General features: G+C 42.6%; 1 protein-coding gene across 2 annotated transcripts in view; it reads left to right on the top strand.

Annotated features, from left to right (window-relative positions):
- Positions 1–26,448, top strand: part of Fkbp5 (FKBP prolyl isomerase 5) — an 83,797-nt gene that overhangs the window by 737 nt on the left and 56,612 nt on the right. The window lies entirely within an intron of this gene.

The following is a 26,448-nucleotide window of genomic DNA, read 5'->3' as shown; positions in this document are numbered from 1 at the left end:
CGATCGCGCCTCCGCCGCCCCTCGCGCGGCTTCCCCGGGGCGGCGTGGACGGGACGTGCGGGAGACCCCGGGCCCCGCGGGGGCCCGCGCCGCGGCGCGGTGCAGCGATCCGCAGGGCGCCTGGGCGTGCCGCGCGGGCGCGCCGCCCTCACCTGCCCGGCCGGCCCGCCGCTCCGGGCCGGCAGGTGACCGGGGGGCGCGGAGGTAGAGCGAGAGGGGAAAACAAACAAACAAAAGCCAATTAAAAGTTGCTTTCGGCGCCTCCGAGGTGGTAGAGCGGGCACAGGCGCTTGTCGCCAAGTGTGACGACCTGAGTTAGATCCCCGGAACCGAGGTGGTCTGAGGCGAACCGGCTCCCGAGAGTTGTCCTCTGACCTCCACGTGTATAAGACATACACACACACACACACACACACACACACACACACACACACGCTCACACACACATGCTCATGCTCACACACACACACACACACGCATGCTCATGCTCACACGCTCACACACACATACACATGCTCTCTCTCACACACACACATGCTCATGCTCACACACGCGCACACACACACACGCATGCTCATGCTCACACACGCTCACACACACACACACATACACACACGCTCTCACACACATGCTCATGCTCACACACGCTCACACACACACACACACACACACACACGCATGCTCATGCTCACACACGCTCACACACACGCACACATGCTCACACTCCCTCCCAATAATAAAGAAATGAAAGTTGTGTTGGAGTCTCCTTCCCTTCTGCCCTGGGACATCACAACCACCGTCCCGGCCAAAGCCCCCTACTCGGAACCCGGCGTGAGTTTAACGTGTGTGTGAGAGAAAGTGCGTGTCCGCCAGAAGCGAAGGGAGCGCACTGCGCTGTGGTCATCTTCACCGTCCTCGCTGTGGGTGAGCCGGGGGGAGCGCTCGCGCCCTGCTCTTTACACAGGGGTTTCGGCGGCGGCAGCGGCGGTGGCGAAAGCTGTGGGAGGCACAGGTCGTGCAGGGCTCGGGACACTGTGTACCGCGCCTGGCTGCCTGCCGTTCAGTCAACTCTGCAAGCTGCAGTTGGGAACTGGTGGTTTGGGGATTTTTTTTTTTTTCCCAGCGGACTGAGACTGAGCGTTGAATGGGCACTTTCTTTGCCTTCCCTAGGAGTAGGAGAGAGTGCTGATTTTCATTGTCTTTCCATTTTCTTAGGGTAGAGGACAAGGGAAAAGTTAACATGTATTTAAGAATTTTGTCCCTCCCCTTCTTGCTGTTAGTGTTTGCTATGTGGTTATTATTATTATTATTATTATTATAGAATTGTAGTAGTTCCTACTCTTGGTGCCCGAATCAATTCAAGGTATGACTTGAAAAATATTCTGCTGGGACATTCTTACTCTGTCGTATTTTCACTTAACCATTTTCTGTTTGCCTCTCTCCCAGCTGTCCGGTATGTGCTGAACAGTCTTCTGACAGCTTTTACTTTGGGGTTTCTACAGAAATGGTGTATTTTAACCATCTTTAAATGCAAAGGTTAATAACATTCATGATTCGTTAGAAACACGCGCTTTGGTTTTCTTCCTTTCTCACTTCTAACGTGTCTTGTGTGGGAACTGCACTGGGTGTAGTCTGTATTTCAGAGCACAGTTAATTTTTATTTAATTGCACTAATTAATTGAGTGGTCATTTTATTCATCTAGATAGTTTGAGTTAGCTATTGGTTGGGACCACTTGAGATTATTTTAAGTTAATGTAGGAATATCCTTTTTAAATTGTTTTAAAACAGTGAGTTCATGCATGAATGAGGTTTTTGTCATTCCAACCTTTTTTAAAAGTATGTTTCTCAATATTTACTTTTCAGTTACTTGACATTTGAGAGGATTTATTTTTATTCTTCTTAAATTTTATCATTTATTTATTTATTTATTTATTTATTATTGAGACCATGCTGGCACAGGTGTGGCTGTCAGAGGACAACTTTGGAGTTGGTTTTCTCCTTCCACGATGTGAATCCTGAACTTCAAATTCAAGTGGTCCAGCTTAGTGGCAAATGACTTTCCCTGCTGAGCAATCTCACCAGCCTGGATTTCTTTATAATACATAATTTAAATCACTTCAACATGAAAAGCTTCCAGTTTGGGTTTAGGCAAGTCAGTTGATTTTGAAATTCTTCTTTGTTCTTGGATTGGAAAAGTATTCGTGTTCTGTGTTGTTAGTTTGTAAAGGCATTTCAACTTGGAATGGACAAGTCTAGAGAAGAACCACCGAGTGCCCCGTGGTGTGGAGAGGTTCAGTCTGTCTAAGTCCCTGGTAATTCCTAAAGGCAAATGAGCGGCTCTTCCCCATGTAGAGTGGGCTTACTTTAAAAGGGGACTTCATTGTTTTAGATGATTTAATTCCACTTTAGTGTTCTCCTACATGAACACTACATGGAGGGTTTGTAATCTTGTCCTATGATGCTGCTTAAATGTACCAAATACCATAAGTTCATTACTTTTTCTTTTTGTTTTTTTGTTTTGTTTTGTTTTTTCGAGACAGGGTTTCTCTGTGGCTTTTGGAGCCTGTCCTGGCACTCGCTCTGGAGACCAGGCTGGACTCAAGCTCACAGAGATCCGCTGCCTCTGTTTCCCGAGTGTTGGGATTAAAGGCGAGTGTTGGGATTAAAGGCGTGCGCCACCAACGCCCGACCATCTTATGTTTTAATTTATTTATGCAAATGAGTATGTGTGGCTGTATGCCATTTGCATGCATGGTGCTGGCAGCATCAGAGGCCAGAAGAGGGCATTGAAGGTCAGGAACTGAAGTGTGGGTGCTGGGAATCAAAGTCTGGCCCGGAAGAGCAACCAGTACCCTTAACTGCTGAGCCATCTCTCCAGCCCTTCGAAGTTTTATTTCATCTTCTTACACAAAAGCATGTGTGGTGTGTGCTTGAACTAGAAAAGTACCTTTAAGTGAAAGTCCAGTTCTCGGGCATTTTAATTACTGATTTTTGTTTACTTTGTCTATTTGTGGTAGACCAGATCATAGAATTATCAACCACATTTCACTTTCAAAATTAAGCACGAGTTGATTTTCACATCTGTGGGTGCGCACGCGCGCGCGAGCACTCACACATTCTCTCTCTGTCTCTCTCTCCTGGAAATTTCTTTTCTTCCTTTTCCCTACCCACCCACCTTCCCTCCCTCTTTTTTTCTATTCTAGGATTGAATCCAGAGCCTTGTGCATACTAGGCAAGTGCCATACCCTTAAGTGACTAACATAACTGATATAAAGAACGAGCTCGCCCTACAGGCCTTTAGTACCTCTGTGGTTCCCAAGGAAGGTTCTGTTGTGCGTGTTTTGACACTCAAAGTTCTGTAATTAATACACACTTAACAAACATCTCCATTTTGTAAGTCTCAAGCTTTTGAGCTTTCCTGCTTATCCAATCAGCAATTAGATATTTCCATTATTTTATATTTCTGAAATTTTCTGCAGTACATTTTAGTGCTTTTTAATTGTCTTTCCCTTTGCTGTCCTGGGGATTCAGCCCAGGGCCTCCTGGATGCTAGACAAGCCATCTACCACTGAGCTCCACCTTCAGCTTTAGTGCAGTCTTAAAGTTCTGACACATTTGCCACCTCAGATGTGGCAAACATTAAATCTTAAGCGTCTAAGACTGGGTGGATGATGATATGTAAGTCCTGTATCTATTGATTTAAAACAGGGACTACTTATGTGTCAGTTACTTGCCAATAATATGTTTACTTTGTATAAAAGCCAGTTCTGTAAGAGATACAGGCTAAAGTAATTTATTTGAGAACATACCTGTTGACAGGTTACTAGCAGTTGTACCTAACAGATTATTAGGATATTATAATAATATTTACAGCACTAAAAGTCCACTATTCAAAATAACTTGTGCTTCTTCATAGCTTGTTTACTCCCAACACCCAGGAAGCAAATGCAGCCAGATCTTCACATGGAGTTCCAGGCCATATAACAGGACTGTAGTAGGACTCCTGTCTGTCCCAACACAACACCAACAAAAATCCACCAACAGTAATTGTCTGACGTTGTATGCTTTCGTTAGTATTTACTACTAGTCTTTTAGGGAATATTTGAATTATTAGAGTGAAGGACCACCAGAGGGAGTGTAGGATCTGCACATTTGGTGTGCCTGTTTCTTACCCTTGGTCTGGAAGCAAAGCAAATTTAAAAAGTAAGGAAAAATTTTATTTTAGTTCTCTGGAACCACCAAGAGAGCCCTAGTGAAAGCTGGAGATTTTAGATATTTGGAATTGTTATGTTTTCTGTAACAAAGCTTAAGGTCTCATCTAGACTCCTTTTTTTTTCTTTAAGAAGAAGGCACAGTTATTAGAGAAATGAAAATGATACATCATCAGAGTGAAATAATGGGTTTCTAAGTAAGCAGTCGTACACAGCTGTGAAAGGGACATCCACAGGCTCAGGGTGTTTCTTCATATCTAGAGTTTGGTGCACTTGAATTGTATAGTTTTGAAATCGCTCAGTGTTTGCAAAGAAGAGTACAAGATGGAGCAAGATCAAAGACTAGAAGAAGTTGCATTTTCCCTTTTTCTGGCTGCAAGCCTTCCTTTGGTGGTCAGTGGTAAATTTCTAGAACCATCCATAGCATTCTGTTTCTTTCTTGGCTACCATTAAATGTATCCCTGAAAATGTTCATGTGAGTGTTGCAGATTTCAAATTTATCTTTTAAAAAGTCAGATTTGTTTTAAAGGAGAAAAAAGATTAGTGAATCTTACTCCAGCATCCTTCAAGCTTGAAGGTGGTGGTATTCTTTTTTGTTTGTTTGTTTGTTTTGACTAAAAATTACTATGACAGGAATTGTAATGGTAAGTTTTCTAGAGAAGCCAACGGAACACTTACTTTTCACCCTTAATATAGTAATTAATGTTGGAGGAACATTTAAGATTTGGAGGGTTGGTTTCAATAGGTTTAAGTTTGAGTGATGAAGTGAAGTCTTTATTTTTTAAAAAAATTAGATTTATATGTGTTTTTTAATGTTTGTATCTATGGAAATGAGGTTCTTTCTCTATTGTCAGCTGAAAACTACACAGTATTTGATGGGGAAAATGTCTCTATCGTGGACTTAATGTTGCGGTGAGCTACTTTTTGGACTAGAGAAAACATCTTAGAGACTGACTCCTTATCAGCATATATTCTGAATAGGCATGGAATATTCTTTACCTGTGTTAAATATTAACTGGTAACATTGTCTCCATGTGTAACTTTTGACAGAGCAAGAAGAAACATCTTAAACTGATTTTGGATTTGTCTCTGGTGTAAAAAATTACTGTGTAGTAGATGGTAAGATCCCAATGTTGTGATTTCTGAAGAGATTTGTGAGGACACATTTGTCTGGATGAGGTATAATAGTTTAAGTGGGAGACAGCCATCTCTCTTTTTGTACTCCTGAGTGTGATAAATATTAAGAGAAGCTGAGATGCCTACCTTCCTGTGGGAGATTTATTTCCACTGTGAATTTAGTAAGTCTTCAAAAATGTTATGTGTGGGGCTGTTTAGGCATACTCATTGCTGGTGCAGGATCCAGGTTTGATTCCAGCACTTACGATGGTGGCTCACAGCCATCTTTAACTCCAGTTCCCGAGAATCCGACATGCTAATGACCTCTCTGGGTACATGGTGTATATATATATATACATGCAGGCAAAACACTCAAATATATAAAATAAATCTTTACAAAATAGTTTTGGCTTCACATATAATGCATACAACAAATATACATCTGAAATATATATGTATCATATTATCAGTTGTCCATATTACATATAACTATGTGTATTATGAATATGCACACATAAATATATCACATGTAATTGCTGTATGTGTGTGTTTAGCTATCCATTGTACTGTATGTAAAGGTGAACCTGTCTCCCTTTTTTCCTTTCTAATGAAACAGGCTGCACCAAAACGAACAAAGTCTCTGCTCAGGAAGGGGCTGGTACAGGGTGTGCAGTTTGTTTCTATTGGAGCTTCTTTGCAATAGAAACAATCTGCCGATTACCACAGCAGAATAGAGGGGAACACACAGGAACAGGCAAAATCAAGACATGATGGTAGAAATGAGGACTGCTTTAAGGTAGGGCTGATTCACTTTTTAGGTAATGTTATTTTTCTTATTTTGGTGGTGTGTGTGTGTGTGTGTGTGTGGCTTTTCATTGAAGTCTCACATGTTTTTGTTGGAAGAACCAGGATCTGGAGGATCCCTGAAAGCACACTGCAGTGAGGAAACTCTGCTTTATTTTGTTATCCTATGCATGTCACCTGGGACAGATCCCTAGCGGTAGCTTTCCTGAAATTGAAGGTGGTGTTCATTCTTTTTTTTTTTTTTTTTTTTTTAACTTTATTTTATGTGCATTGCTGTGAAGGTATCAGATCCCCTGGAACTGGAGTTACAAACAGTTGTGAGCTGCCATGTGAGTGCTGGGAATTGAACTCAGTACCTCTGGAAGAACAGTCAGTGCTCTTAACCCCTGAGCCATCTCTCCAGTCCCAGTTCATTCTTAAGAAAGAGTTGCACACCTAGTGTGCTACGTTCTGCACACATGTGCCAGCTTTAGTGTTCTGGACCCTAGACAAAGGAAGAGGCCACTAGGGCGCCTGGTTGTCATCTTTGGGTGGTGCTCTTGATCAGAGGGAGGTGAGCTTGGTATTTGCCGTATTTGGTCAGGGTGAGTCTCCCATAGCCTCTGCGTGACTGATTGAAATTAAAATTAAACCTGCTTAAGTCCTGGTTTAAATAGTTTACTTTTTAAAAACAGCTTTTTTTTTTTTTCAACTCTGTATCAAAGTTTTTGGTTGTTTCTTAGATGAGGAGATATTTAAAGTATCTAAGTGCTAACCAGAGGCTTCTTTAGGTTAGTCATTGACATCAAAGGCAAATATTTATGTCATCTTAATCAAAACCATACATTTATATGGTTTATGTATTTTTCAACAAAATCAAAGGTGCATTAAACAAAATGATGGTTGTCTGCTCTCAAGGCAGATACAGGAATGAGTTTCTCTTTAAAGAACATGTTCATGATACCCTGAACTGGCAGACGGGACCTTTTCTCCTGTTTATACACAGTGCATTTCTTTAGGTTTCAGGAGTAATTTCTGTGTTAGAATTTTATTTTTCCTGTGCTGAGGATTGAACTCAAGGTCTTGTGTGAGTTAGCCAGGTGTTCCACCACTGAGCTAGTCCACCCAGACCTGTCTACTAGAGTGTGGTTCTGTCAGTCTTAACTAGAGATAGTTTTAAAAATACCTATAGGTGACACTGACCCCCCTCTTGGTTTGTTATGTTGTCCACATGACAAAGTGAGGGACTGGAGAGAAGAATTCAGTGCCCTCCAATTCTCCAGGTTCATTACTTACTGACATTTTGATTAGCGTGCCTTTGTCATTTTGGTTGGCTTAATTGTTTTTGAGATAAAGTCCTGCTCTTTTGTCCGGGCTGACCTTGAATGTGTGATCTTTTGATGGCCTAGGTGCTGGCTTTAGGGTTGATGTGCTTTTAAAACTTCGTAAAATTTGGAAAGGTGGGCTGGCTCAGGAGTTAGTGAAGAGCACTGGCTGCTCTTGCAGAAGACCTGAGTTCAGTTCCCAGCACCCACATGGTGACTCACAACTAACTGCCTGTGGCTCCAGTTCCAGAGGTTACCATGCCCTCTTCTGGCCTCTGCAGGCACTGCAGGGACATGGTGCAAAGACATAGGTTGAGGCACAAACCATTAAATAAACAAACAAGTAAGTCTTTAAAACTTGTTAAATTCTGTGGCTGGAGAGATGACTCAGCAATTAAGAGCACTTCCTGCTCTTGCAGAGAACCCGAGCTTGCTTCCCAGTAGCTTGCAACCGCCTGTAACTCCAGCTCCAAGGAGTTCTTCTGGCCTCCAAGGGCACCTGCACACATGTACACATTCCCAGTCAGAAATGAATACTCATACTTAGAAAAATCTTTTAACTTGTTAACTTCATACAAATATGGTCAAACTGTAATAGTATTGGTGCACCAGAACTTTTGTTATTAGCAAAATCAGTATGTTTTATCTTAGGAATCTGGCTTTGGACAAATGGGAATTGTGAAACTGTTTTTGTCTTAAGCTTCTTTCTCTTGGTTCATGGACTAAAAAACAAAGATTTTTTTTTTTTTATGCTTCTTATGAGAATAACTGAGTCTCACCAGTGTCTGTCGAATGCAGGGCTGCTCACCTACAGTTAGGTTATCTTTATTGTAGTAGCTGGAGAATGTGTCTCTTTCTCTAAAACTCGAGACACTGAGAAGATGGCCTAGTGGGCGAAAGCACTGACCATGCGAGCATGAGGACTTGAGTTCCGATCTCTAGCATCACAAAGAAGCCCTGTGGCATGGCGGTGCAGTGTAATTCTAGTGCTTCAGAGGCAGAGGTGGCACCCTGAAACCACACTGGGCAGTCAGACTGGCTGAGTCAGGGAGCTCTGGCTTCAGTTGAGATACCCTGCCTCTATTTAAGGTGGAGAGCAATCAAGAAAGTCACCCACATTAACCTCTAGCCTCCACATGCATGAACTCATGTGCACACTCAAAAATAAAATGAACCACCTCAGTTGTGCTGTCCTGCCACGCTTTCTTATGCCCAAGTCCATGGTATCGTTTGGAAATGGAATACGTGTAAACACCATCTCTGTAGCTGCTCTCTGCAGCATCCCCACCCTTCCCCTTCCAGCCAAAGCAGCTCTCTCCTGTCTGCCCTCTTTCGCCATTAATGACTCCGTTATTTTTACTGGTCACTTATGACTGTTTGTTTCTTAAAAGCTTAGTGACTCACTAAATTCCTTTGTTTCTTACTTAATACTCCCCCCCTTTTTTTGAGACGGGTTTCTCTGTGTAGCTCTGGCTGTCCTGGAACTGGTTCTGTAGACCACGCTAGCCTTGAACTCACAGAGTTCTGCTGGGATTAAAGGCATGCACCACCAAGCCTGGCTTTAATGCCTCTTTTTAATCTTTCACTCTGATTTCTACTGTACTTATCCTAGTTTGAGTAACATGCTAAAGCAAAACCATTCGTATGGTTTTCATTGTCATGAACATCATACATATAAAAATTAAGACTTGCTTATGAGTGAGTAAATGCATAGGACATCGTCTTCCCTTCCAGAGAAGGCTCTGTCAGCCTTGTGTGATAGGAGATACTTCCTAGGTTCTGGTGGTGTAGTTGCTGCAGATACTTTCTGGTGCTGTTGTAATTGTAGTTGCTTACTTCATTTGCTTACTTTTGGAGCTGGGATCTCCCGTTTTAGCTCGAGATGTCTTCAGACTCTTGATAGTTCAGCTTGAATCTCCAGGTGCTTTGAAAAGCCGTCTTCATTGAGCATACTTAAACTCCAGGGGGATTAAACTCTGAGCTTCACTTGTGCTAGTTAAGCACTCTCCTACCAAGCTAAACTTCCCGTCCCAGATCTTAGAAGGCCTAAGTAGTAATATTTAAGTCAAGATGGCTTTGCATTTGAATTGTGTTAAACTCACAGGGTCTCTGCCATGGGGACTTTGAATTACAGTTTACAGGTATACACTCCATGCCCTTCAGGTCCCAAAGTCTTGATGGACGATGAGTTTATTGGAAGCAGTCTCTGTGCCTCTTGATTTTTACTCTTCAGCATTCAAAAGTGCTGCTTTTCACAGCTGAATTGTTGGGACTGATTGAGACTTTGTTCACAGTGTTCTGTGGTTGGCTGGGAATTAAGAGTATGATATATAGATACAATATAACATACACTTTTTTCTTTTTGAGATGTATCTCATGTAACCAAGGCTGAACTTGAACTCACTGTATAGCTGAACTTCTGATCCTCTTGCTTCTGCCTCCTAAGTGTTGGGATTACAACTTTATGTAGTGCTGGGATAAACTTAAGGCTTCTTGCATGCTAGAGAAGCAGCCTGAGCTGGACCCCGCTCCCAGGCCTGGCACAGACTAAATTGTACTGCTGGCATCCGCATCTCATCCCTGTCGTGTTGCAGTGAGAAAAGTTGTTGAATGAAATATTAGTTTCCCTCAGCTATCACTAGCTGTGGTGCTCTTAGGACTAAATGAAACAACAGATACAGGTATGGAGGTCAGGGGTCTGTGTCCTCAGGACTATTACTACTTGAACAGCTTTCATCAGTAAGCACCGCGGTGGTCAGATAGTTTAACTTCCATTGTGTGCTAAGCAGTGCTATGAAACAAGACACTGTCCTCCCAGAAAAGAGAACACATGCTCAAAGATAAACACAGCAATCCAGAACCCGTGGTAACTGGCAAATTTCTTAAGGGGTGAAGAGGCAGGAATAACTGCCAAGCAGATGGGAACTTAAAGAAGGTGACCAGAATTGGCAGACTGTTGAGTCCTTGTTCTGTTGGGTTTTCTCACCTCCCTCCCAGATTACGGAGAATTATGTGAGTTCATACAGTTAAGATGTTTAGACTTTGTCTCCAGCATCTTTGGAACCAGGGAAAGAAGGAGAGGTGCCCCAGGTTTGTTTGAAATGGATGAAATAGTGAGAATGACAACCAGTTAGGGAATGTGGCATCTTTTCCATATGTACTGAGGAGAGCTGATGTAGTGGTTAGCATTGGTTATCAACGTGACAGGATCTAGAATCATTGAAGAGACCCGCCTCTGGGTGTGCAAGCAGGGACATCCAGATGAGGCTAATTAGGGTGGGTAGACTCACCCTAAATGTGGGCAGCACTGATCCAGTAGACTGAGTGAAGGAGAAAGGTGTCAGGACCAGCACCGTGTCTCTGCTTTCTGACTGTGGGTGCAATGGAGCCAGCAGCCTCGTGCTGCTGCCATGCCTCTCCCACCAAGATGGAATGCACCTTTGAACTTGCAGCAAAATAAGCCCTTCCTCCCTGGCGTTGTCAGATATACTATCACAGCAGCAACAGTGGCTAACACGGGAGAAGATCACTTGTATTCTTTGTCAGAGATCTTGGGTATTCTAGATCACACTCCTGAATCAGCACCTGACATTGCTCACTGCCTTCCTTAAAAGAAAAAGAAAAAGAAAAAAAACCAAAAAGCTGAAACTGCTGAAGAGATGGCTCAGTGGTTAAGAACACTTGTTCCTGTAGAGGCTCCGTTTGATTCCCAGCTGCCACATAGCAGCTCACAACCACCTGTAACTCCAGCCATAGGCGTTCCAGTGCCATCTTGTGGCTGCCACAGGCACATGGCACTCACATGATGCTGAGATATGTATGCAGGCATACATGCACGTCAGCAGATCAAAGGAGTTCGTCACACCTTTGACCCCAGTGCTTAAGAAGCAGCAGCAGGCAAATCTCTCTGAATTTGAGGTTTACATAGCAAGTTCTAGGTCAGCCAGGGCACGTCATGAGACCCAGTCTCAAAAACAAAGAAAAAAACCAATCCCTGAAACTTTAACAGTGAAGTTGATGGCTGTCTATTGTAAACTATTAGCCTCTCGAATTTGTCAATTTGCTTTTGGCTTTCTCTATATTTTTAGTTATTTATATAACCCCTATTCTTTCTCTTAAAAGTTTGGTATTTTTTGTTGTTGTTGTTTTTGTTTGTTTGGTTTTGGTTTTTCGAGACAGGGTTTCTCTGTGTAACAGTCCTGGCTGTCTTGGAACTTGCTCTATAGACCAGGCTGGCCTCGAACTCACAGAGCTCCACCTGCCTCTGCCTCCCCAGCACTTGCATTAAAGATGTGTTCCACTACTGTCTGGCTGAGTTTGGTGGGGGTTTTTGTTTTGTTTTGTTTTTGTTTGTTTTGTAAAATCTTATTTTACGTGCCAATCTTAGTCCCCTCTCTCTTCTATCCTTCCACTCCCCCCACCATCCCCCATCCCACCCCACCCCATCATTCCTCAGAGAAGGTAAGGCCTCCCACAGGGAATCATCAAAGTCTGTCCTATCATTTGGGGCAGGACCAAGGCCCTCCCTCCCCCTGTACCTAGGCTGAGCAAGGTAACCCTCCATAGGGAATGGGCTCCCAAAAGCCCCAGGGATAAAACTGGTTCCACTGCCAGCGATTCTATAAACTGCCCAAGTCCCCCAACTGTCACCCACATTCGGGGGCCCTAGTTTGGCTTTCTGTAGTTCCCTAGCTGTCAGTCTAGAGTCAGTGGGCTCCCACTTGCTCGGGTCACAGTTTATTGGGTTTTTATGACTGGTTTCCTCTCTGCCCTCCAGACAGCCTAGATTCTAAGTTACAAAGCCACAGGGTGGAAGAGACTGGGCAGAAGGGGAAAGAGGACAGGAGGAAGGCATTCTGTATCCAGCTACAGGCTTTATAGATGTGGAAACTGAGACATGCAGGAGATACTGATTACTGCACAGCTTCTAGCTCTCAGGACTGAGCAAGAGCTGGTGTTGCTTTCATTGCTGTGGTTCTCAAACATCTGGGTGGAATTATACCAGCACTAATTCTGCGTTTGATTCTCAAAACCAAGGTAAAAAGTGATTTTCTATCAGGAACAGGGTGATAGTAATTCACCCGTTATGAGAAGGTCATGACTGCTGTTTTATTTTAAAGTGCACATATATTTAGTGTGTGGGTAAACGTGTACATGCTCATGTGTGGCTCACTCGTGGAGGTCAGAGGACAACTCTTGGGAATTGGTACAAAAATCAGATTGGAGGGGAAAAGCTTCTTTGTAAAGTTGTCAGTTATGAGTGCTTTAAGCATCAGTATTCTTTTTCTTTTAAAGTAAACCTTTTGTTTTTGTCGTGATAGAGCACAGATGCCCTTACAGCTACAGATAAGTGGTCCTACCATGAAGAGTCAGTCGGGTACCACTGTGTTAGCATTGACCACCTCTGTGAACCAGAATGTCAAGAACCTCAATTAAGCCTTGCTTTCTTCTCCTATAAGGTCCTGGGTTCGTGTCTAGCCACACGCTTCCCTTTCACAGAGCTCGATGCCAGATTCCAGACCCAGATCCACTGTCACAGCAGCTCCCCTTTCCCTGGAAATGTATTGTTTTAACCTCCGTGAGACACTCTCCCTGCACTTTGAAAATGTGCATAGCAAACAATACTTCTTAGTCACTACTTCTTAGTCACTATAAGCATAATTTTACCATGAAATCATTTTGCAACTGGCAATTGTTTTATGTTCTCTATTCTTTCCCACGATGAAAGAGAAAATGGCCTGGGTTACAGAGAGAGACCCCAGACCTCTGCAGACTTACATTCCTTCCAAAAGAAGCAAGCTGCTGGATTGGATCCAGTTTTATGGAAATACTGACCTTCTTTATCATTTTTAAGCACTCTGAGATTGAGTTGTGTAACCTACTGATGTCTGTGCACAGCCTTCCCCTGTCTTCCATGGTGTGCGTCAGACCATTTATTTATCTGCCATACTTTGCTTTCTTTGCCTTCACTTCATTTTCCTGAAGGGATTGGAGGATTTTCCCTTTCTTCTGATCTGTGACTTGTATTAGAGCCCCTATTATGACACTTTTTAAAAATCCCATCACAAGAGAAGAAAAAAGCTTCCAAATTCAATTTTAAAATGTTTCTAATTTATTATTGGGAAGGGGCAGAGACTGAACGGGTGCAGAGGCAGAGGATCCACACGTGGGTCCCCAGGAGCGAATTCAGTTTTCAGTCTTGTGTGTCTTTCATCTCACTAGGACAGGTTTGGGTTGTTTTGAAGGGTGTGTGTGCATAGTGTGTGTGTGTGTGTGTGTGTGTGTGTGTCATGGTGTGTGTGTGTGTGTGTGTGTGTGTCATGGTGTGTGTGTGTGTGTGTCATGGTGTGTGTGTGTGTGTATGTGTGTGTCATGGTTCTGTGTGTGTGTGTGCATGGTGTGTGTGTGTGTGTGTGTGTGTGTCATGGTGTGTGTGTAGGTTTCTGGTTTTTTCTTTTTTGGTACTAGAGATGAGTGTGGCCTTTGAGCCACATCCCAGTCTCCCATCCCTAATGTGTTTTCTTATGCTGAAGTACTTTGTTTGAAAAGAAGCCTGCTATGTGTATGAGGTTGCTTTCTTTCCTTCTAAATTTATATAGTAACACTTTTGTTAGCTTCATTCTTAGATTTCTTTAATTATTTGATTTATTTGGGTATTAATACTGAGTTTCTCATATCATGAGAAAGGGGGAGATATTTATTTATTTATTTATTTATTTATTTATTTATTTATAGAAGATGTTTAGCATCAAGGTTTCTCTGTGTAGCTCTGGCTGCCCTGGAACTTGCTCTGAAGACCAGGCTGACCTCCAACTCAGAGATCTTGGGGCCTCTGACATTCTTTTCTTTTTGATGTGGTGAATTGGTCCCAGGGTTTTCATATGCTAAGCAAGTGCTTTACCACTGAGCCAGTATCTGGGGATCCTGTGTATTCTTTCTTGTTCTCTTCTGAGACAGCCTCTCTACATAGCTCTGGCTGTCCTGGAACTCACTAAGTAGACCTATCTGGCCTTGGACTCACAGAGCTCCACCTGCCTCTCGAATGCTGGGATTAAAGGCGTGCGCCACCACCGCCCAGCTTCCTGTGTTATGTTGTTTATTTCTTTGTACCATTTTTAATATGGCTATATTCTAGAACTTCTTTATTTAATTCACAATGTGTTTTTTGTCAAATGTCTTAGTTTGAGGTCTTTTCATGTTTTCACTTTTAATTCCACTTAAAGCATGTGTGTGTATACTTACAGTTTCTGAACCAGTGTGAATGGTATTTTCTTCTTAGATCTTAAACATTTTTTTTTAAGACGTTGTTCTTTCTTTTTTCAAGATTTATTTTTATGTTGGTGTTTTGCCTGCATGTGGTCTGTGTGAGGATATCAAGTCCTGGAACTGGAGTTACAGACAGTTGTAAGCTGCCATGTGGATGCTGGGAATTGAAACTAGGTCCTTTAGAAGAGCAGCCAGTGCTCTTAACTGCTGAGCCATCTCCCCAACTTGATCTCAAACCATTTTAATATTTTCATACATAGTATCTGTTTTGATATAAGAATGCTCATGATAGCCTAAAGAATTGAGGTGACTTTTTTTAAAAACAATTATTTGACATTGCCAGACTAAATCATCAAGACATGTGATTCTAACTTAGAGTCCCAAATTTAATAACTTAAGTTTTGATTCTTTTGTTTTGTTTTTTTTCGAGAGAGGGTTTTCCTGTGACTTTGAAGCCTGTCCTGGAATTCTGCCTCTGCCTCCCAAGTGCTGGGATTAAAGGCGTGTGCCACCACCACCCTGTCTAGGTTTTGATTCTTATGCCATTTAATTCTTTTATTCTAAAAAATGTCATTGGCTTTCCTCAAAGCCAATCATAATTATATGGAATAATTATTTTTAAAGAGGAAAGTTAAGATACATTTTAGAAACTATATTTTAGATAAGATGGGTTAATAGATACACAGTGATTTGAACTTTTAGGTCATGAACTTTCTCATAACTTGTAATCTATGGAAAAGGAGTTGATAGTTTAAAACAAAGAAGGTAAGGATTAGAAGCAAAGGGAAATCAATATAAATCCCTTGAGAAATAATGAGCAGGATCAGTGAATGGGAAGGAAGAAAAATTTACACCAGCAATCTAAGGCGAGATAGTGTCCGTATTTGAACATTAAATTTAGCTCCAAGTTTCCTGGCAAGCAAGTGAAAAAAGGAAACAGGATGGGTTTCATGGTTATCCTCTGATAAAGCCGCTTATCAGTTTTCAGTAGAGAAAAACTGAGAAAAGTCCTGGTTTATAGAGAAGCTGAATTCATGCACAAGGAATGTATTTTCTGTCTCCTCCTTTGTAAATTATTCAGTTTTTGCTGTTGCTGTCTCCACTGCTATAGTTATATATTTGGTCAGATTAAATTCATGTCCACTGTTGTCAAAAGTGGACATACTGGGGTGTGTTTATTGCCTCTGGAGCTGAAGCCTTTGACGAACAGGAAACTGAAAGCTAGAAGTTCAGGAAATGGATTGTATTTGTATTGTATGCAGAAAATATATATAGTATTTAACTGCTGAAGGCTGTGACCATTTCAACGCTGAATGTTGGTTTTGTGATTGATGTATTTACAGAGGGCCATTGGGGATTCTCAACAATACCCCGAGTGCTTTAATGTGATAATAGATGCAGCCCGTGGAGGAGACATTGTGTAATAGGGAGGAAACATGTAGCAGATGACCTGTGCTCCCCTCAGTGGCTCAGCGACCTGTTCAAGGATATTTTTTCTTTAAGAACTAGTTTTAGTTTAAGTTTGATTCTAATGAAAGGGGACCCCTGTTTTACAAAGTGTCCCATTTCGCTCATAGCAAGTCCTGATGATTAAGTTACATTTTCTTAGAGTTGAATTTTATTTTTCTTTTATTAATATATTTAATAGTTTTCTTACTGTTAAGAAAATTATTAACAATATTGTCTTAAAAGTTAGAGGTTTCCCCAGATATTTTTTAAATATTGTGGCAATGTAGGAGTTGCACAAAGAATATAGATTTTTTTGCTTTGTTTTGTTTTGAGATAGGGTCTCTCTACATAGCCCTGGCTGTCCAGAAACTCACTACATAGACCAGGGTGGCCACAAACTCACAGAGATTTTGCTGCCTCAGCCTCCTGTGTCCTGGAATTAACGTTGTGCACCACCATGACTAGAAGTCATCTTTATTTTTGAAATTATAAAAACATTTTGCTCAGAGCTGATAGTTATTGTGTATAATAGATAGACTTTTCTTGTAATTGTGGATGTAGTTTGTTTTGTTTTGTTTTGTTTTGTTTTGTTGAGACAGGGTTTCTCTGTGTAGCTCTGCTGTCTTGGAACTCGCTCTGTAGACCAGGCTGGCCTCGAACTCACAGAGATCCCCCTGCCTCTGCCTCTAGAGTGCTGGGATTAAAGGCGTGCGCCCCCACCTGGTTTTAAAAGGGAAGTTTCTAATACTGCATTTCTGCTTGTTCATTGTTGTGTGTGCACACACACATGCATGATTCTGTTGCTTTAAGGCAAAGTATAGCTAAGTAGCCTAGACTGGCCTGGAACTCTTGATTCTCCTACCTTTGCCTCTAGAGTGCTGGGGTTATAGGCGTGTATGCCACACCTGTCTCTCTGTTGTGCATTTTAACAGAAGTGGGGCACTGTGAAACCAGACACACAAAATACTTAACAGGTCACCTGAAGTGAACTTTGTCTTCCCAAGTTCTTCTGAGGAGCTCTAGCTGTATTAGATGGTCATTGTTTTCACAGCTCAGGTGAAGCTAATCGCTCGTCAGGACGGAGTTTGGTTTGGATCTGTTTAAGTTATTCATATGCTTATCCTTGAAGTACTGTAGTGAACAAGAGGACAGAAGGCACCGAGTGGATAGAAAAGATTGGTCCAGGAGGTGAAAAGCAGTGCTCTTCCAAGGGAAAGTTCTAGAATGTTCTGTATAGCAGAGAGGACTGAACCCAGAGTTCACTGGGAAGGTGTTGGATGTTAGGCGTACCTGACTTCCCATTGCAGTGGAAGCTTCAAGACAGCAGAGGGAGCCAGGTGTGATTGACAGCACACACACTTCATCTGACACTCAGTAGGCAGAGACAACAGCATGTGGCCCACCAGAGGGTGGAAAATTATTCACAAAAGAAACAGATTAAAATTTATAAATCTTACCTGGGCAGTGGTGGTGCACGCCTTTAGTCCCAGCACTCAGGAGGCAGGAGCAGAGGCAGGCGGATCTCTGTGAGTTCGAGGACAGCCTGGTCTACAAACTGAGTTCCAGGACAGGCTCCAAAACACAGAGAAACCCTGCCTTGAAAAATCTTTTAAAAAAGAAAAAATATAAATCTTGGGGAGATGGCTCACGGATTAAGAGCACTGGCTGTTGTATTAGAGATCCTGAATTCAATTCCCAGCACCCACATGGTAGCTCACAGCCATCTATAACTGTAGTTCCAAGGGCTCTGATGCCCTCTTCAGGTGTACAGATGTACGTGCAGGCAAAACACCCAAATACATAAATAAATATTTTAAAAACCTTACAAATCTTTTATCTCTGTTTAGTGTGCTGATTCTGCTAGGTAATACCTGTTTTAGTAGCAACGCTAGGCAAATAGATGAATGAAAACACAGACTTACCACCAGTGGCTCTTAAAGGGAGAAGCAGGGAATGGGGACCAAAAGCCCCTGCCCTCCAAGCTCTTTGAGAACTGGGACTAGTTGCTTCCTGTTCACCATCTTGCTAGACACATAGTGAGTGTCCATAAATAGTTGTAATGAACGGCGACTTTCTGACTGAGCACTTGCAGTAACTCACATTTCCTGCACTGTGGGTCAGTGGCTCATCAAGACCTGTTATGTATACTCAGTTGGCTTTTTCTTTAGTAATGAGAATTAAAATTTAACAGACTTTAAAAATTCATTTTTAATTTTATATGCATTGGTGTTTTGCCTGCATGTGTGTCTGTGTGATGGTGTTGGATCCCCTGGAATTGGAGTTTCAGACAGTTGTGAGCTGACACATGGGTGCTGGGAATTGAACCCACGTTCTCTGGAAGGACAACTAGTGCTCTTAAACCCTGAGCCATTTCCAGCCCGTTAATTTTTTTTTAAAATTTATTTATAACAGACTGATTTTTGAAGATGTGAATGATTACTCACAAAAAACAAAGTGAAAAATATTTTTTCCCCATTGAAGCCTATGATTCAGAATGGTTTGATATATTTCTTAGATGCTTTTGCTATACTTGCAAATGCATGTGCTTCTGTTGTTGTGGCTTTTTTTTTTTTTTTTTTTTTTTTTTTTTTTTTTTTTTTTTTGAGACTGGGTTTCTCTGTGGCTTTGGAGACTGTCCTGGAACTCAATCTTGTAGGCCAGGCTGGTCTCGAACTCACAGAGAACTCTCGAACCCACTTGCTTCAGCCTCCTCCTGAGTGCTGGGATTAAAGGCGTGCACCACCAACGCCCGGCATACTGTTGTTTTTGAGACAGGGTTTTACTGTTGCTTTGGCTGACCAGGAGCTTACAGTGTAGACTAGCTGGCCAGCCATAGAGATCTACTTTCCTCTGCCACACTGAATCCCACTATGCATTTGTATTTTAATGCAAATGTATATTATTCTGTGCTAGTAGAGGCCAAACCAAAGTCCTTGTGTATGTTGAGTAAAATACCCTATCACTAACCTGTACTCTTGACCCTTACAACAGTTAGGTTCTGTTCTGTAAGTTGCTTTTCTCTGTTATGTCATTCTTAGATATCTTTACACGTCAATTCCCATGTAACTGTTAACTTATCTTTAACTGCTGCATGATTTTTCAGTGTTGAGATTTATAGTAATAGTTCATTAAAAAGTATTTCCCTGTGCCTGAGGAGATGACTCGGTAAAACGCCTGCTGTGCAAGCATGGGGTCCTGAGTTTGGATCCTCGACATCCTTGTAAAAACCCATGCTCGTGATGTGATGTGTGTCTATAATTTTAATCCTGGGACAGTAGAGAAAGACAGGTCCCTGGAGCTTGATGGCCAACCAGCCTAGCAGAATTCATACTACATCCATGTTTAGTGAGACATATGTCAAAAAGTGACTGAGAAAGGCACCCGGCATTCACCTTTGGCCTCCACATACACAAACATGTGCGTACACCCATGCATGTATGCACAAAGAAATGTCTTTCTTCTCTCACAAGTGTTGTGTTTAGTAGTAGCCTTCCATACTTGTCTCTGAGAATACCTGCAGACAGTTTTCTGGACATGGTGTTGCTGGGCAGATTTGTTGTAGTTATTGACAGATTTGCCCTTAAACATGGTGCCAGCTCCTCAGCTTCTCTGTATGGGGACAATTCCAGCACCTGAGGTTATTGAGAGGCTCTCCTAAGATGAGTCAGCAATCTGCAGAACTGTGTATGTGTCCTGCAGTGAAGAGACAAGTTGTGGGGCAGATTGCAGTAGTTTCTTGCTCTTTCCTAGTGACAGCAGAGCAAGCCTCTCAAGAGGAGATGGGAAGATAGGAGGGTGTCCTGTGAAGTCCTGGTGGATGGACAGCAGGTGCAGAGCCCAGGGGAGGGAGGGAACAAGGGAGTAGGATGCTTGCCAGAGCAGCTCAAGCTGAATATGTGAGGTGAGAAGGAAACATTATCTCAGAGGTGGCCTGTGGTCAACGTGGCGGCTGTGAGCATGGAAGGGATTTGGAGTCGTGTTGTTTGTGATGGGAAGCCATTGGAGAGTTGCCAGAGTGAGTTGTTTTAAGCCAGGCTGATTGTCACTTTCCTTAAAAATGCTTCAGCTCCATTTCCTTTGGAATAAAGTTCAAATGCTGTATTCTGGTACACAAGGTCCTTCAGTCAAGCCTCTGCTATTTATTTAGCATCGTCTGCGTCTTTCCCACATGTACCCTTCACTTTAGCCAAATTGGATCACAAGCAGTTCCTGGATGGGTCATGGTGATTCATGTCTTTGCTTCTTCCTGCACACTGCTGGCCCTGCAGGAAGCCCTCCTTCTGCCTACTATGCTCACTGGCTTGGTTTTTGAGGGTCATCACCGGTCTTGTTCCCTGGCCATTCCCTCCACAGTCACTTTTTACTCTAGCCACAGTTTTGAACTGTCCTGTCTTCCCCTACCCGCCCTAATTGTACTCTCGCCGTACCCTTGCTAGTTGAAAGTCTTCCTTCAGTTCCCGTCTCCAGTACTGCCTGCCATGTTTTCCTTCCTTACTACTTCATTGTGGGGACCTTAAGTGGAGGTCTCTGCCTCACAGAAAACCCTCAAATGGCTTGCTTTAATTTCCTCTGTGGCTCTTTGTGCAGAGTTTCTGTACCCTTCCTGCTCCATTCCTATGTGTGTTGTGTAGAGCCAAGGAATAGTCAGACAGTTGTTGGTTTTCAAGCTGCAAAAATGAGTGAACAATTACATGTCTGTTAAATCAACAAAACAAATTAACTGGAATTTTGATGACATAGTAACCCCCATTCTTTCATAAAACTGACACCAGATATTAGTGTATCCATTTGTTTTCTTTTTATGTATATGTATGTCTGTGTGAATATATGCTCTGTGAATGCAAGCCCTCGTGGACTCCAGAAGAGGACATTGGGTGCCCTGGAGCTGGAGTTACAAGTGGTTGTGAGCCTGAGTGGGTGCTGGAAACCAGCTTCAGTCCTCTGAAAGAGCAGTCAGCCCTTTCGACTGCTGAGCCGTCTGTCTCCTTGTCCTCTAGTATACCCATTCCCGAGATGCAGCCTGGTGAAATATGTTTAAACATAGATACTCACTTTGCTGTTGTTGGTTTTTCTAGGTAGGGGTCTCTTAAAGGTTAGCCTGGCCTCAAACTCAGTATGGCTGAGAATGACCTTAAACTGATCCTTCTGCCTCAACCTCCTGAGTTCTGGGGTTACCTACGTGAGCTACCATACCAGACTCGTGTTTGTAGTGTGTGGAAACCTTCAGAAAGTAATGTAGGGCTGGAGAGATGGCTCAGGGGTTAAGAGCACTGGCTGCTCTTCCAGAGGTCCCAAGTTCAATTCCCAGCCACCACATAGTGACTCACATCATGTGTATTGAGATCTGGTGCCCTCTTCTGTTGTGCAGGCAAAATACTGTATACATAATGAATAAATAAATCTACAAAAAAAAAAAGTAATGTAAATGAGGACAGTCACAACAGTTGCTGCTGCTAAGGCTGGAAGTTCACTGTGCCTCACACTGGCGCTCTCTCTGCATTAGGATCCATCCCAGAATCCCAATGCATACGAACCCTTTTTCTTTCAGTGTTGAGGACAGCTCTGAGCTATGCTCCAAATTCTAGTAATGTTAAACTGAAAGACCCCCAGACCCCTAAGGGCCTCAGGATCCCGAGGAGCCCCCAAGACTCAGAAACCAGACCAAGAGCTGCAAAAGCAAGAGGGTTTATTGAACGAATGCGCATTGGGGTGTCAGCAATATTGGGGAAGCTGCACACCCCAGCAGGGGTTACAGGCTCCTTATATAGGAAAAAATCGCAGATCAGCATACAGGCAAGGGGCACAAAGTGATTGATTACAAAGTATGATCTCATGTTAGAGTGGTCACCCAGGTGTGACCTGCTTTCCTACAAAGGAAAAACCATAGAACGTACCCTGGAAGGTCCTTGATTGTCTGTTGGCCAGCCAGGTGTGACCCAAAGAGGGTTGTCTTGGCAATTGCCCCCCTTCTAAACCATAGGATGTGCCCGAGGTTGGGGCCAACCCCCTTGTAATGGGCCAAGGCCTGTGGGAAACTTTTTCTCTTTGTGAACTAAAATCTTTTAAAACTTTTTCTCTCAGCAAACTAAAATATTTCAAAACCTTATGTTGTAAATTGGGAAGCCAAAGCTTGCTCAAGTTCATATGGCTGTTATGTTGTCAAACAGATTCTTTTTGTTTATGGATTTGATTTTTTGTTTTGTTTTGGAGACAGGATTTCTCTGTGTATCCCTGGCTGCCCTGGAACTTGTTCTGTAGACTAGGTTAGCCTTGAACTCACAGAGATCTGCCTCCTGAGTACTGGATTAAAGGTGTGCACCACCACTGTCCAGCCAAAGTCACTTTTATAATATCATGACTTGGCATGCTTCCTTGTACCCTTTTCAGTTGATTTATGACAAGAAGAGCGGTTGCCAGGGTGCTGCATACACCGTAATCCCAGCACTCAGGAGACTGGAGGACGGACAGCTCCAGCTCCAACCCGCGCTACGGAGCAAGATCCTGTCTCAGAAAACATAAAGATAAAGCAGTGTTTAACTTGGTTTTAAAATTATGATAATTGCCAGTATTTATCCCTAGCATATTTGTGGACTTTGGGAGCCCATTCCATATAGAAGAATACTCCCTGAGCCAAGACACACGGGGGTGGGCCTAGGCTCTATCCCAAAGGATACGATAGACTCTGATGATACCCTGTGGGAGGCCTCACCATCCAGGGGGAGCAGAAAAGATATGTGACAGATAAGGTTTTAGTTGGGGGGGGGTAGAGGAAGACGGGTGGGAGAAGGGAACTGGGATTGTCATGTAGGATTGTCATGTAAAACAATCCTGTTTCTAATTCAAATAAAAAAAGTTGGAAAAAATTATGATAATTATTAATGGTCCTTTGGAATATAAAAATCAGTGTTTATTCTTTCCATAACTTTCTTATATGAAGATCAAAATAAGAACTAGGTGTAAGCCGGCAGTGGTGGAGCACACCTTTAATCCAGCACTCAGGAGGCAGAGGCAGGCGGATCTCTGTGAGTTCGAGGCCAAGTCTAGTCTACCAAGCGAGTTCCAGGACAGTCTGGCCTCTACAGAAAAAAACATTTCCAAACAAATAAAAAGAACTGTTGTGATGGTGTACTCATGAAATACTAGCACCTGAGAGGCAGAGCCAGAAGGATCACTCAGTTTGATGCCAGCCAGGACTACATAGTGAGACTTTATCTCAAAGAGTCAAAAAACAAGAAAAAAAAATACAAAGAAAAAAATGTGATGATTTCAGTTATCCAGATTCCCACAGAGGCATTGTTTAGCATTTCAAAATAAAGTACTTGATATTTTGGAAGATTTTACTTATTATCAGTTCAAGTGGTAGACTTTAATAGTGTCATGGAGAAACTATGACACTATTGTGATTGGTTCCAACAATGCTTATTTTATAAGACTATTGTATCGGGCTTTCTCAGTCCTCCAGTACTCAAATCACGACACGGACTTACTAGTTATGGATGCTTGCCCTAGCTTATGGTTCTTTCTTGCTACCTCTTACAATTTATATTAACGTGTTTCTCTTTATCTACGTTTTGCCTTGAGGCTTTTTACATTTCTCTCATTCTGTTTGTCCTACTTTCCTGTTTCCCCAGTGTCTCCCTCTTGTTCTCTCTTGAGCCTAGATTCCTTCTTATTCTCTCTGCCTGCCAGCCCTGCCATTTAGCTTTGTACTGGACCAATCCGGTACCTCAGGCAGGCGAGGTGATACAGCAACACATCTTTGCTTTGTTAAAGGCAGTGTAACCAAATGTAACCACCTTTAATGAGTTAAACAAATGTTCTCTCTATCCCACAACACTGTCTCTCTGTTGAAACACCACTGGTTCCATCCTTATCTTTTTCTGGCTAAAAAGTGGAATTTGTTGACTTGTGCTTCTGATTCTGACCAAAATATAGAGATTGAATTTACTCTTCTGGCCATAGTCACAAAGCAAACAGAAATCCCCAGACAAAATACACGAGACAACAGCGTCAAACACCAGTAAGCCAGCAGCAGAGGGGAGAGTGATCTCGGGGAACAAGCTGGTGGGTAAAGCCTGCAGTTACACTAGACTCCCAGAGAGTTTGTGTTTGCTGGGGTCCAGAGAGGATAGATAGGTGGCCTTGGAAGAGGAGAGAGCCTCTTGGGGGAGCTCCAGAGATGTGTGGACACCAACTCTTCATATGGGCACCGCTCAGTTGTGCAGAAACCACTCAGTTGGCCAGGTGGTGGTGGCACACACTTTTAATCCCAGCACTTGGGAGACAGAGGCAGGTGGAGCTCTGAGTTCCAGGCCAGCCTGGTCTACAAATCGAGTTCCAGGACAACTAGGACTTACACAGAGAAACCCTGTCTAGGAAAAAAAGAAAAGCATAAAGGAACCACTCAGTCAGAGAAAGAGCCACCCAAAAGCAACTTCTGTTTCTTTTCAAAGTCAGACATGGTGGCAGATGCCTGTATTCTCAGGAGGCAGAGTTGAGTTCAGGATGGTGAGTTCAAGGTTGGAGCCTTGGCTACACAGCAGCAAGACTGTGTGTCAAACAAAAAGAGTTACTACCAACCAAACCAGGAAAGCCTTGTAGATCATAGGCCATCAGGTAGAGTACTCAGAAGCAGTTGCCTTAGTGGAGGGTGAATACAGCCATCAAGGGAAGACTCCTTTATGCTTTCAATGCTCCAGAACAGGCCAGGAAACCAGGACAAAGTCCCACATTTAGAGGAATGCAAAAATACCTGGTCCTCACCAGGCTTGGCTTGCAAAGAAGCAGGAAAAACTGATGTTGAAATTAGTAGACACTGAAGTAGTTGTTAAAACTATATTCCATTTTTTCAAGAAAATACAGGAAAGATTGAAAGTGTTGAGTAAAGCCGGGCGTTGGTGGCTCACACCTTTAATCCCAGCACTCGGGAGGCAGAGGCAGGCAGATCTCTGTGAGTTCGAGACCAGCCTGGTCTACAAGAGCTAGTTCCAGGACAGCCTCCAAAGCCACAGAGAAACCCTGTCTCAAAAAACAACAACAACAAAAAAAAAAAAAAGAAAAGAAAAGAAAGAAAGTGTTGAGTACAGATAGGAAAACTATGACCCCATTTGAACAGTGGAGTGAAACCTTCATGTGTGAGAATAACACACAGCATGGAGTTAGTAGCAGCCAGAATAGAGCAGGAGACAGAAGAGCAGTGTAACCTATCAGAGTATAACCCGAGGCTCCAGCTGCAAGGGGTGTGATGGTCTCTTCTGGCTCCTGCCAGCATTCACATGCACATGGACCTACACATGAATGTTAAAAACAAAAAAGATTACTAAGAATAGAGACTTGTTGGAAATATTATGTACCCATAAACATGAACCCGAATCTGATAATCCCTGAAGAAAGAGGTTATCCTTGGAAACTACAAAGCTCACCTCTTTCTTATCAACTGATAGAACAGTAAACAACCCCCCCATCAGAAACTGATTTAGAAGACAGCTTTATCAGCCAACTGCCTGAATTGATATTTATGATAGTTTACCCATTATCAACCAAATGAACTTTATTTTCAGTTTCACATGAGACACTGACAAAAAGAGATCATATTTTACTTCATGTGACAGCGTCGCCAGGCTTGGTGGCATACATTTTTAATCCCAGCACTCAGGAGGCAGAGGCAGGTAGGCAGGCAGATCTCTGTGAATTCAAAGCCAGCCTGGTCTACAGAGTGATTTCCAGGACAGCCAGAGATACATAAGTGAGACTCTGTTTCACTTGTTTACAAACAAACAAGTAAAAAATAAAATGAATGCTGGGGGTTGGAGAGATGGCTCTTCAATCAAGAGTGCTACTGATTGCTCTTCCAGAGGTCCTGGGTTCAAGTCTCAGCACTTATGGGGGGGTGCGGGCTCGTAAAATCTGTAACTCCAGTTCCAGGAGCTCTTCCAGCCTCTGAGAGCACTAGTCATATACATGATACACAGACATACACATGGGCAAAACACTCACACGTGTAAAATAAAACCGAAAAAATGTGCTGGGTATAGTGGTGCACACTTTAAAACCCAGCACCTGGGAGACAGAGACAGGTACATCTCTGTGATTTTGAAGCCAGTCTGGTCTACAGAGCCAGTTCTAGACCAGCCAAAGCTACATAGACTCTTTAAAAATTTTTTTTAATGAAAGATACATGGAAAAATCATAAACCTTTAGAAATGAACACATTTCTCAGAAACTTAAATGTTAGAAAAATATTCTGAAATTAGAAAATAATTTTAATAAGTCATAAAGATTTTTGGTTTATATTTAG

This window comes from Cricetulus griseus, assembly GCF_003668045.3.
Source record: "Cricetulus griseus strain 17A/GY chromosome 1 unlocalized genomic scaffold, alternate assembly CriGri-PICRH-1.0 chr1_0, whole genome shotgun sequence".
Classification (NCBI taxonomy): domain Eukaryota; kingdom Metazoa; phylum Chordata; class Mammalia; order Rodentia; family Cricetidae; genus Cricetulus; species Cricetulus griseus.
The sequence above is the reverse complement of the archived record's forward strand: the minus strand, read 5'-3'. Positions and strand labels throughout refer to the sequence as shown.